General features: G+C 38.0%; 1 pseudogene; it reads right to left on the bottom strand.

The window, feature by feature from the left end:
• Positions 1 to 5,018: 5,018 nt before the first annotated feature.
• LOC136218184 (ornithine decarboxylase-like) lies at positions 5,019 to 7,614 on the bottom strand (annotated as a pseudogene).
• Positions 7,615 to 14,146: the final 6,532 nt, after the last annotated feature.

Raw genomic sequence — 14,146 nt, 5'->3', positions numbered from 1 at the left:
TGTATGGTTACAGGTCAAAAAGTGAACCTGGGTTATTGGCTAGCCGACAAGTTCCAAAAGCCAGTCCAAAAACCCATGTATATCTATCTAGGACATTTGATAACGTCATTGGCAGTGCACCTATGTGATTTTGATGTAGCACGCACTGATAAACACATTTCATGCCTTACGCCGCCTCTTAGGTTGAAAGTTTTACAGAATATGCAGTTGTTACGCCGAGAAGGGCAAAATTTTGTTTTTGTGGATGCAGGGAAATTGGCAACAGCTAAGGAGTTGCTGCCCAATGATGGTACTGATGGAACCGAGACAGCAAGCCAACGTCCCCGTTTCACCAAGGCAACAACGGTAAGAAAAGCCCCGACTGAGTCGCCCCTTACGGATCTTCGGATTGTACAAAGTCAACTACAAACCTTGGGAGAACTCGTCGAAGACACTACTACCACCGTGGAAGCCTGTCAATGCACCCAAGAGCGCATATTACAAGAAATCTGAGAGATGTGTGCTAACCAAGAAGCATATTGTCAGTCAATTTTGACCCGCCTTTCCCTCGAAAAGATTGAGGCTCGGGGTCCCCTCCCCTAAAAAGGGCAGTAAGCTTCTCAATCACTTGTTTATATTTTGTCTTCTCATTTAATTGGTTGTTGAGGTTGCTGCCCTTGCCCCTAGTTGATTAAATTCCGCACCGAGGACGGTGCGAGGAGAAAAGAGGGGGAGGAATGATGTGTTAGAAGTGCTTTCATGTGAATATGGTTGTTGCATTCTATAGATGTTTTGCTGTCCATTTTGTTAGTAGTTTTGTACATGTTTAATCACACATTCTTTAGGCTGAAAATCTGTGCAACTATTGGTATAAGTCTAGAATAGTGTGAGGTAATCGCCTCGAAAAAAAAGGGAATATGTTTGAACTAGTGTGAGGTGGCTGCCATTTGCTTTGTTTCATTGAGATTTTACCATTGCTAGCTCATTATCTTCCAAATAGTTGATAAAGTTACTTGTTGTTTTAAGTACTGAGTCCCTTAAGTGTTATCGAGTCTTGCGAGTACCTTTCTGAACAGTCAGAGTCAAGTAAATGCTTTGCCTACACGCTGACAAACTGAATTGTTTCCAACATTGCATGAAAACCCGTTTTAATAAGTTGCTTCTAGTCCTTGTTTTACACATTACGTGCGATGTTGTTGAGACGTTTTTGGGAGTTAGAAGTATTCTAAAATTTGAAAGATTCTTGATTTGGATGATTGGTAGTCAATGTCTTTATAACGCTTAGGGGAATTAGGAACGAATGACAAGACAACCTAAGAGTATGCGGAGCTAATGCCATGATCTGGTATGCTTGAGGGCAAGCATTGGTCAAGTGTGAGGTGTTTGATAAGTGCATAATTCGACAATAAATAATCCCGATTCTGTGCTTTATAATTGTCATGTTTTGTCATTTTTACGGGTTTTATTGTTTGTTTTTGGTATCTTCATCTCTACAGGCCAATGGTGACTCAAGGAAGGTAAATTGGGCCTAATTTGGGTCGAGTTGATGTCAGTTCGTGATCCGGAGCTGATTGGGCAAAAATTGGTCTAAGTCGGAGTTAGTCTTGCACAAGACTAAGGCAGTTACGGGCTGGCAGTTTCTTGCTTCGAATAGGATTGCTTTCCTGATCCGGATTGGACGATTTGAGAACAAGATTTTCAGCTAAAGCACGAATTTGTAGGAGACTAATGAAGAGGCAATTAATTTCAAAATTTGAAGAAGGATTCTAGAGCTAATTTGAAGGGATTTAGTTCCTTATATTTAGGAATCGTGATAGACTTAAGAACACAAGAGTTCCAAGTTTGAACACCAGTTTTTACATTTTTATTTTTCCAGCAGAAAAACATATACGTTCATGGTCGTTCGGAGCTAACTTCATTATTTCGGTTAAGGGTTAATTCATGGGAGATTTTTCCGTTAAAAAAAAACAAAACCAAAATTTGGTGAGTGCCGAATCCACCAAAAATATTCCCAATTTTCCCTAACGAATAAATTGTAATAGAGCAAGTAGAGGTCGAACCCAAGGGAATAATATTGATTCAAAACTTCTTACGACCTAACAAAATAATTAAATTGGGGGTTTAGAATTGTGAAGCTTATTAAATTTAAAGGTAACAGGTAAAAGATCATAACAGAACAAAACAAGAATTAATGACGGTTTGTGAATAATATTTTGATGAATTTAGTTAAGGGGAATCGCGGGATAATTCATACATTAACGATCATTGACAGATAAAATTATATTCTCATGTATTCGCTTGGTCAGTTTGACGTGTTCTTCCTTAATAGTAAACTAGTTAAGCACGACAAATAACTTGGCCCTAATCAATAAACAACCCTATCTCAGTGCCTAAGGTTTAATTTACTGACAGCTTAGAAAATAGAAGAACCTGATCTTAGTTGGTCGTCTCTCAGCGTCGGCGATCATAAACTAACTTATCTGTTCATTTGACTCAGATAAACCCAGCTCGATTCGTATTAATGTCACGCGGAATACAAACTCAGGTTTGTCAAACTTGAGTCCGTTCTTCCAAACACGAAACTAGCTTGGTTCAAATAGTCAACAGCTACTTTGTTCGGTTGTCTTAGGTGAAACTCTAATAAACCAAATCAGCCTTATGATTATTCGATCCGACAAACAACCTGTAGTTATCATTCATAGAAGAAATAATCAATTGAGAACAATTCTCTGAACACGGTGAACAAATAAACGGCTTAATAAATTGAGAAGAAGGAAATACAACGATCTCACGATAACGGAAAAATCTCCCTTGAATTAACCCTTAACCGAAATAATGAAGTTAGCTCCGAACAGCCATGGATCGTATATGTTTTTCTGCTGGAAAAATAAAAATGTAAAAACTGATGTTCAAACTTGGAACTCCTGTGTTCTTTAAGTCTATCACGATTTTTAAATATAAGGAACTAAATCCCTTCAAATTAGCTCTAGAATCCTTCTTCAAATTTTGAAATTAATTGCCTCTTCATTAGTCTCCTACAAATTCGTGCTTTAGCTGAAAATCTTGTTCTCAAATCGTCCAATCCGGATCAGGAAAGCAATCCTATTCAAAGCAGGAAACTGCCAGCCCGTAACTGCCTTAGTCTTGTGCAAGACTAACTCTGACTCAGGCCAATTTTTGCCCAATCAGCTCTGTATCACGAACCGACATCAACTCGACCCAAATTAGGCCCAATTTACCTTCCTTTAGTCACCATTGGCTTGTAGAGATGAAGATACCAAAAACAAACAATAAAACCCGCAAAAATGACAAAACATGACAATTATAAAGCACAAAAGCGTGATTATTTATTGTCGAATTATGCACTTATCAATATGCATCAAATTTATGTTAAAATTCAGTCGCCAGTTATCACCTAACTATAATAACTCAAATAACAAAAATTGAACTTGGGTGGAATGCAAAGATTCGTTATCTATAGAATTTCTCCAATTGACAGTTAGACCTTTCTCTTCAATGTTGTTAAATACCAAGGAAACATGTTTTCTTAGTGTATTCATAATGTCAAAATCATACAACTAAATTTGAAAAAAGATTAGTGCTACGGAATGGCACTTCCTAGGGTCCCCATCCATTCGTTAGGGGCGAATCTGTGCGGTCCTGTGAGGTCCCGCGGTCAGCCGTGTCAGCATATAGTAGCCTTAGAAGTTTCCATAGGATTACCCGTTACTATTTTTGATGTGATAAATGAATCAGTTCGTGTTTTCAAACCGCCATGATACGTGTCTAATCCTAAATTATGTAAAGAAAATGAAACGATGCGTTAATATATACTCGTGAATCGACATACTCATTATCCTAAAACATCAAAACGATTTGAACTAAAGATGACTTAGTCGTCTCGTGTGAATGAACATGTGCGACCCGCCTTGTCCCTTTCGGTGTCCCATTAAAAGCTTAATACACGCCTTCCGGAATCAAATTTCTCGCTTCCCCAGCAGAGTCGCCACTGTTAGATGAGGTGTCGCGGCCTAATCTCCCGGGCGGACCGGGGGGTGGACAACCTCATGGCGACGTAAGCGGTGATTGGCGCCGAAAGCAACCAATCGTGGAATCAAGCTGCTCGGCAGGACCGGAGCTCGGAGATATGGAAGAGTCGCCACCCACGAATGGGAAAATGAACACCGATCCCTTGCGGAAGACCGGTGTGGGTTCGGGAAACTTAGGTACGAGCCGAGAAGGCTAGCTCCTTTCCGGAGAAAGGCTACTAGACACCCCGACATCGTCCGGTTATGAACCACCGGCCTCCTACTCAGCATGTTAGGCGATAACGGACTAATCGTATACTTCTTTAAGTTTAAAATTCATTTGAAACCCTTTTCTTTCTCTTTTTAGAAACCGTTTTGAGCATATGATATTGAAAAGCCACATCAGTAAAGAATCACCCATTTATGTTTATACATACACAGAGAGGGGGAAGAAAGAAGTGATTTATTTACAACCGTATTAAATATTATGTCGTGTGTTTATTCTACACTAACTTATTTCCCAAAAACGGATTTATTTACATGGTTCGCACCTGAATCGTCATATTCATTGATCATAACATCCCCCAATTCACTATTCCAACCTGGCCAATCTCCATCACATCACAAAGCTTTTCAATTTTATTTCTTGTCTCCTTACAGGAAGCATAAGCATGGAAATATTTTGTGTTTGCATCTCCCGCTTTAAGCCAGCGAGCCTTAGCCCGTTGCTTCCAATATAATTCCAAAGCCCCCAAAAATTCAAAATATTATGAAAATCTTCAAGACCAGGTAGGGGTGGAGTTCGAGGGGTCCAGCCCTTCCAGCCGCCCGAACCACCATGACCACGAGTAGTTTCGGTCCCCCTATCTTCACGAAAATTTGAACTTTATTCCATAAACTAAGAATACACATGATATTATATAGAGAAAAAAAAGTATATCAACCTCTTAACTTTTTCAATTTTTATTGATTAAACACGTGACCTTTTATAGCTCCTCGATGAAATAAGAACATAGTTTCTTAACAAATTAAATTTTTACTTAGAAATTTAGAATTGATTCTACTAAAGAGTAAACAAAGTATTTCATTAAAAAGTATATAATATGTTGAATGTAACTAACGAGAAATCAAAAGTCATGGACAATTTAACTAAGTTTCATATTAAATTTGATTATCTTATTAATTAGTAGCTCAATATATCCAATTATAATTATTAAATAAATCTTTAGCCATATAATACGTATATACTCAAGGGCAGAGATAGGGGGCCTGGGGCCCGACCCCTGTCTCCAAGAAGAAGAAAAATTCCTCTAAGTGCTTAATTAACACCTCCAAGATAGAGGCAACCCAGCTTGGCCGGGCTACCTCAATTCAAACTTAGCCTAGGAAAAGAGTGAATAATTAGGTCCATCATTGGCCAAATTTAGTTATTTACAAACTAGTAAAATTACAATTTGATACCTTTAATTTGATAAATTAGTTTTATACTTTTAATTTGTGCGAAGATTTGATAAATTAGGAATTGCTATATTATATAATTGTTATAAATTGGTGATTTGATTAAGCATAATTTCTTTTTGTTGTAGTATAAACGGTTAAGGTTTAGGTGATTAATTAACTCATTAAGTTTGTAATTAATTTCAAAATTCAACTTGATTATATATGATAAACGATAAATTTTTCTAAATTTGTACGAAATAACTAATTTTACTTTTATAGTCTAAATGTAGCTTAATATTGAGAACTTTTACTCTACTACATAAAAATTAATGTACATATATTAGCCTCCCCGAACTTTATTCAAATGACATATTGGCCTTCTGAACTTACTTAAAGTATACCTATTTCAACTGTTTCAAAATTTCTCATTACTTCATCACATGGATTATTGGGAGGGGGGTTAATACCACTTTAAAGAAGTTCAAGGTGTAAGTTGAACGTTTTAAAAGTACAAATGGATAATTTATTTTTTTAGATCAGTGTATGGGGCTAAAGATGTATTAAGCCTATTTAATAATTAGAATCGAATATGTTGAGCTCCTAATTAATAAGATAATCAACTCTAATATGAAAGCTAATGCTGAAGTGTTAAATGAACCATAAATCCCGTCATCAATACAGTACTGAATTTGCTCTCCTCTCACCCTTTTCCCTATCACATTCGTCGCCATTGTGAAAGTCATCTCAACGAAAAATCTTCCCGGTTCAGCAAGCACTTTTAGCGACGGTATATCATGGAATAATTCCTCAATTGATTCATTTACAGTTTTCACTATCTCGTCGAACAATTGGTTCACCTTGAATCCCCCACCAATGTCGAGAACATGCATTTCGGGCATTTCAAGCTGAACCGCAACATCAAATGCAAACCTCGCTGCGGAAATGGCTCTACGGTAGATATCTGCTTCCGTCGCTTTTGAACCCACGTGGAATGAAATACCGACAACTTTCATATCAAGCCGACGAGCATGTTTTAGCAACGGAATAATTTCTTCAGTCGATGCACCATATTTGGTCCCGAGGGAACGCCAAGAAGTGGTGTCGTTCGGGACTTTAATTCATAACAACAACTCTGATTCTGGATGCCATTTCTTCATCTTATCAATCTCTTCTTTTGAATCGAAGACTGTCAGGTTCACCCCATTTCTAGCTGCGTACTTGATATGTGAAACCTATTTATAGAGATGTCAATTTTTAAAACGACAACATAAATTATCGACACAACTTGTTTGAAACAATAAGTTTGACACAATTATCATTTTTTGCATTTTTATATCATATTTATGCTCGGAATCGACCCCCGTTAATATTGCCTATTAAATTTGATCATGGAGGTCTCAAACAAGTTTTGGTTACTCATTTGTTTGCGTAGGTACTTGCCGAACACTTTGCTTAAAACATTAGCTTCGGAATCACGCACTTGGTAAAACCAACTGACGGTTTGTTTCTTAATGATCTCAATCCCTTGTCTTTTAATTTCTTTTACTCGAGGACAAGTAAAACTTTAAAGTACGAGGAGGTTTGATAGGGGCGTTTCGTCCCTATCTTTTAGCGTGATTTACGGTTTAATTTTAGATGAAATAAATAAGTTTAATTGCAAAAATAGAATGTTTTAATAAAATAACGAAATAAAAATAAAATCCGTACTTTCGGTTAATTATCTTTATTTTTTATTAAATTAGAAAATAAAAACGTCAAGCTAACTCGGCTCTCGAGAATTGTATTTCAGGTACGAGTAAGGAGCAAAAATCCACTGACATATGCGGGGCGTGGAACACCAAGTCAGAAATGATTGCTCAATCTGCAGGCACCACGTGGGATTTACCCACTGCCACGCGAGGCATCCTACCTTACACGCAGGGCGTATAAGCAATGATAAGCTCAATCATAAATGTCAGACTGCATGGTCTTCCAAGTCAACTGCTCTCACGCGGGGCGTCCCAACCTACACGCGGGGCGTATAGGGGAGGTTTCTTCAATCTAAAATTCCAAGGACTCATATAGGCGAGGCGTCCGCTACGCCACCCGAGGCGTAAAAGACTCGTTTCAAGCCATTAAATCTCAGCTTGTCCGTTGCTCCCGGCATTTCATCAAAGTCCCGCTCCATCTCCGCACACCAAGCTCGAGAGCTCCACCATTCAAGTCCTTAGAGACGGCTTTTGAGTTCGGTTAGCTAGTTCCGAGGGTGGATTCTTCCCTTTACACTTGCTAATTAGCTTGATCTCATCCTATGTACTAGGCTTGTTTGTAATCCATATTTACACCTTCCATATTTATAATTTATGATTCATAACCTCTTTTTCTATATATGTGTTGATGTTTGTTGCTTGTTTTGATACTCGTAATTGACTATTGTGTAGGGGAACGCGATTTTCGACGCCATTCGGGCTATCTTTAGGGATTCATATAGGTGTTGCCTTACCGGAAGTGACGCTCCGGAAACCGTAGGAATTGACAAGCCACGGAACTTACGGGCCCTAATTTCTGGTCCCAAGCATTAGACACGCCTTGACTAGGAACCACGTAGTCTAAGTACTTCACGGGTCGGTCGAACTACACGTAGTCGTCTTTGCAGGAGCAAAACATTAACCGTATACGTATTAGGAGTCGTTATTTGTCATAGTTATAACTTATCGCCAACCGTATCACTTCTTAAGAGTTACGTCATATAAATTTGCCTCACCCGTAGTTAGGAGTAGTTTGTAGTTGGTCCCTATATCAACCCCAAAGTATTCACAGCTTAAATAACGTATAAAACCGAGTCGTTTAATACTTGAAGTTATAAATCCCGTGGATTCGATACCCGGTCTTAACCGGATTATTACTTGATACGACGGGGTACACTTGCCCCTAAGTAGTGACGTCTAGTAAAGATAGAGCACTTAGAAAGATCACATCCATAGTCGTAACGCACTTATCATAACATACATTTCATATTTACACCACTAGACGAAACCAACATCAAGTTTTTGGCGCCGTTGCCGGGGATTTATAATTTCTTGCAATATTAGACAAAAACGTTTTATTGTTAGTTTAAGCATTTGTAAATATTACTTTCTTTTTGTGTGAATAATTTATTTTGTTTCGTGTTGTTACTAATGATTTGTTTCATGGTATGATGCCTCATAGTCGTTGTCTATGGGACGACCTCATGGATGACGAATGTTCGCACCAACCATCAACCTCACAATTCGATGTGGTAATCTCTATGCTTAAAGATATTCATGTGAGATTATATAACACTGAGGCATTTTGTTGGGATTTGGGAAATCAAATCGCTAGATTGAAGTCTCGTATCGATTCAACCGCGGACAAATCAATTCGAGATACCAATCTGGTTGGTCAAAATGGAAAGCTCGAGTTAATTGAGTTTTCTCAAGAAGATTCTCCAAATAATAAAGGTTGTCTCAGTTGCGAGGAAACGGACATCGATGAGCCGGTTGTGTGCGGACCCATGGAAATAAATCCAAAGTTAGAAGAGTTGGCGGTTCCTTCTACCTCGGAATATTTCACTCTTTTTGAACTACCTAAGGAGTCAAAGAGGGAGCAAACTAAACTCTTCAATAATTTCTGTAAATATAGTTTTTGGTTTTTGTTAAATTTTTTTGAAGCTAACAATCTGTTTTGTAGGTACGGATTGTTTATTCAAGAATTTGCATTTCCAACGCGAATGGAAGCATACACCTAGGAGGAAATGCTAAGTCGAGCTCACCGACTATAACGTAGCGCTTCTTGGGAGGCAACCCAAGCTCGAATAAGGGAGTTTTCTTCCCCAATTTTTATTTCCCGCATTTTCTTTTCCAATTTCGTTTCTTTTAAATAAAAATCACCGGAAAAACAAATCTCATTTTAATCCAAAAAAAAAAACCACGCGGAGCGTACACACCAGTACGCCCCGCGTAGCTGCGTTTCTTTTCCATTTCCATGCTCGTTATTTCTGTTTTTGCGTGAGTTAATAACGTTCGCGCGGGGCGTATCCCTTTTACGCCCCACGTGCCCCCACCTTGTCCCAGATCAAAAGGCCCAGAGCTCGGAACACGCGGGGCGTCCCTCTATGTGTGCCCCGCGTATTTGAGTCTCTGGCCAAAAATGGATTAAACTGCCCCTCCTACGCGGGGCGCCCCCTGGACACGCCTCGCGTAGGACCTGACCTTCAAGGGTCTATTTTTTTCCATCTTTATTTTTGTTTTTGTTTTCTTTTGCGACGCCCTTGGAATAAGCGTCATTTTAATAACGCGGAAGGCCGTGCAACCCCGCACTCTTAGTTTGGTTTGCACTAACAAAAACAAAAATAAAAATTAAATAAAGTATTCATCGCTTAGATAACGTATAAAACCGAGTCGTTTAATACTTGTAGTTATAAATCTTGTGGATTCGATACCCGGTCTTAACCAGATTATTACTTGATACGACGGGGTACACTTGCCTCTAAGTAGTAGCGTCTAGTAGAGATAGAGCATTTAGGAAGATCATATCCATAGTCATAACGAACTTATCATAATATATATTTCATAAGCTCTACCTAGCCGTTTACGCCATCAGGAGGTAAGATGAACTAATCCCATGAACATTAGGAATGTTGATAGTGATAGCGATGGAGATCTATTTGACGATTTTGATATGCCTAAGATTGCTAGAAATATGTGGATTAGAATGGATGATGATGCTTTGAATGATAGGCATAGGAATGATATACATGTGAATGATGTTGTTAGTCTCGTGCATGTGCGTGCCGGGAATGTGGATATTTTGAATGATGATGATGTAGGTGGTCACGGAAGGGGAAATTATGGGATGAATGATCTGTATGGGGGTCATGCCATTGATAGGGGCGGATATAGGGACGGAACGAATGGAAAGGTTGGGTATGGAGACGATGCTTTTAAATTGAAAGTTGATCTACCTTCATTTGGAGGGGAACTCGGTATTGAGGGGTTCCTTGATTGGTTGCTTGAGGTGGAGAGGTTCTTCGACTATGCGGGCATACTGGAAGATTGAAAGGGGGGCCTCGGTATGGTGGGATAATGTGAAGGAAGAGAGGAGAAGAGGAGGAAGGGAACCGATTAGGTATTGGCGGGGGATGAAATCGATGATGAGAGAATGGTTTTTGCCACCCGACTACGAGCAGTATGTCTACAGCTCCTACCAGAATAGCTCACAAGGGGCTAGAAGCGTGCACGAGTATACGTCGGAGTTCTTAAGGCTTTCGACACGGGCTAACTTGTCGAAAACCGAAAGCCAAAAGACTTCAAGGTATCTAGAGGGGCTACGGTATAACATTCAAGACCGAATTGGGACATAAATGGTAATCCGGATTCAAGACGCAAGGAATCTAGCTTTGAAGGACGAGTCTCAATTGAATGTTAAAGCACGTGATGGGTACCAGAGGCCGAGGATTGAGGAAGCATGTGAGGAGGGAGAAGAGTCCAAAGGAGTGGACAAGGAAAAAGGTGGCACTAGTTCAAGTGGCACTAAAGTCTTGAGTGGAGGAAAATCACCTAGCGGAGATGTGTGACCCTTTAGGACAGCCGCCCCTCCTAAGGGCAACAACCCGTACACCAAACCGGCTCCGTTTAAGTGCTTTCGATGCAACGAACCGGGCCACCGCTCGAAAAAACCATAAAATGTATAAAAAACACACAAAAAAAACAATGAAACATATACTTTTTTGAAATCCAAATCCGCAGAAGAGCAGCTGCAATCCGATCTTCATTATTCAGACCATTTCGAACATTCGGATTAGAGTCATTTCTTTTGTTACAATTTTAAAAGTGTTCGTTTAAAAAAAAAATAAATATTTTTTTTAGTTGTTTAGTTTTATTTTATTTTATTTTATTTTGTTTTATTTTGTATTTTTAAGTTTTCAGGTTTAAAAGAAAATTAAAAAAAAAAAGGCCCCAGGAGACCCAGCTCGCCGAGCAGTGCCCTGCTCGCCGAGCTGGGCACTGCCGCCCAGCTCGGCGAGCAGGCCACTGCTCGCCGCGAGCTGGGCGCTGGCGCCCAGCACGCCGCTGGGCACTGCGCCCAGCCCGCCGCTGGGCGCTGCCGCCCAGCCCGCTACTCGGCCGAGATAAGCAACGGTTCGGGATTTTTTTCCGAACGAAGCTGAAATAAATAAATAAATAATAATAATAAAAAAAAAAATTGCCACCGCAAATCGTCAAACTTTTGACGATTGCGATAAAATCCGTAAGTTTTCTTCTCCACCCCATATGTGAATGTACACATTATCAAACCTCAAATATCAAATTTAATTATTATCAAACCTAGAATGAAAGTCAATTAACGCAATCAAATGATCTAGAATCATTACAACGTAAAATAATACCAAATCTATGTATATTGTCATATTCATAAGAAAGGAAAAAGAAAAATAAAGCTAAGAAAGACTTACCAAAACTGACAAGGCAAACTGAAATCACTACTATAGGAAGAACCAAAGGAAGACATATCAGCTTAATTGTGCATCTCCGACAGAAAGAAAAAGAGCATAAATCATACAAGCTTAATCACCGACTATTCTTTAAAGATTGAGTTGTTATAGATGAGTTTGCTTTTAAATAGTATACAGAGGACTTCTAAACATTTGCTTTTTTATTTCTTTTATATCATTTTCCAACTTCAAGTTCAATGAAAAATTACTTACCCTGCTCATTGCAGGTGCGTTGTTTCCTAATAAACTGTCATCCCCCAAGGTTTGCTATCCAAGCATTCACCAAGTGATCATCAAGTGCATCAGACTCAACAACAGGTTGTTTAGATTCATAAATTAGGTAGAAAAATTCCAGTTGCAACAGCTGGATCACTTAAACCAATTGATGCACTTATGTTATGCATTTTATGGTATTTGCCATTACCGATACAAGATTTGCTGAAGTCGATATGCATAGTATAGCTGCAAACCGACCAGAGCAACTCGATATTCAGACCTATCCCATTGTTTAAAGAACAATAAGGTAATAACAGAAATATCCACATAGTGATGTACCATACTACTCAAACTACATGAATTTGGTATTGGACCTGAAAGTTCATTATATTCTACTTGGAGTTACTTTAAACTTAATAATAACAAAGCTCATTAGGTAAAGAACTTGATAATTAATCTCCACTCAAAAGCTTGTCCATAGAAATGCATACTTATTTTTTTGGGAAAGAAATGCTTGCGTAGTATAAGCTAAAAGTAATAAAAAAAATGCATTATAATTAAAATAAATTGAGAAATATGAACACAACTTACAAGTAAAAGCATAAGCTTAGAATATGTGAACAATATGAAGCCAATAACCTAATAAACTTGAGAAATAGTTGCTTTAATTAATTTTGGGTATAATAACATATCCTATATTTGCTTTAATTACAGGAACATGAATGAGAACCAGTAACATTAATGATAATACCCAAACAGAAAATGACAGATTGCGAAAATATCCATCAGAAACCAAAGAAATATAAAAATGACTTCAAATATCCCAGGTAAGAACAACGAAGTTTGAAAGAAAGTAAAAAGGATATGAATTAATAGAACCTGGTCAAAGATATTATCTCCATAATTTAGCCTCTAACTTCTCTTTGCAATATCGATTTTTTTAGTAGCGTACAATCATTTTCAAAGGTATGAAACGAGATTTCCTCCTCTATACAATTTGTCATATCTGTCATTGAAACACAACAACAATAAAACAGAGACAATGCGCATATAATCAATAGAAACCCGAAGTAGAAGGAGAAAGACTCGACTGCAGTTTGTTCTTTGCTCCTTTCTTTGTTAACTAATGGGTTTTATTTAGAATTTCATAGTGAGATCAGTGCATTAACATCCAAGTTGAAGCTATTACAGCAGAGGAATAAATCAAGTATTTTCAATTATAGATTTGGTTAAATTGAAGGTCGATATACACAACATTGAGATTTTCACGAAAGTAAAAAAATAAAGTAAGACCTAACCTTGAAAATTCATGAGATCTGATGGATCCAGTCTCCAAATTCGTTGTTCAATATCGTAAATCTACCCTTGATATTGAATTCATCGATAAAATTTGGGGAAACAAAAGGGAGAGGAAGGCAAATGGAAGAGATAATGAATAAGTGGTGGCTCGTTATGTATGGAGCAGTGTGTCGGCTGGCAACGAGGGGAACTAAGAACGAGAGAGAGAGAGAGAGAGAAGGGCGGAGTGGGAGATGAATGTGGAGGAAAGAGTTAGACAAAATCAATTAGATTTTGTCCCCAAATTTTAATGAATTTATATATAAAAATACAATATAATCTCTATTAATTAAATTTGTCCCCTTTACTAGATTAAAAACTAATCGGAGACAATAAAAATAATTGTCTCCTGTATTAATTTTAAAACTATAATTAAAGACAAAATTTATATTTTGTCTCTAATCATTTGGGCTCAAAAGTCATTTTATTTGTAGTGAGGATACTTTTTTAGCAACGCTTTTTAGCATATGTCTTCATATTTTAAATTTTAGTCATGCTTATGTATTTGTGTCGTCTATATTATCACTTAACGAAACTTTTTATTATACATTGACTTTCTAAAAAAAGTAACTACACTTTGAAAAAAAAACATCATCTTTTTTATTAAATTAAAGACAGTTTAGAATTTACGTCGTGAAAAAGTGCCTCCGTA

The sequence above is a fragment of the Euphorbia lathyris genome, chromosome 1 (genome assembly GCF_963576675.1).
Source record: "Euphorbia lathyris chromosome 1, ddEupLath1.1, whole genome shotgun sequence".
NCBI lineage: Eukaryota > Viridiplantae > Streptophyta > Magnoliopsida > Malpighiales > Euphorbiaceae > Euphorbia > Euphorbia lathyris.
Note: the sequence above shows the minus strand (reverse complement) of the source record. Positions and strands in the feature narration are given on the sequence as shown.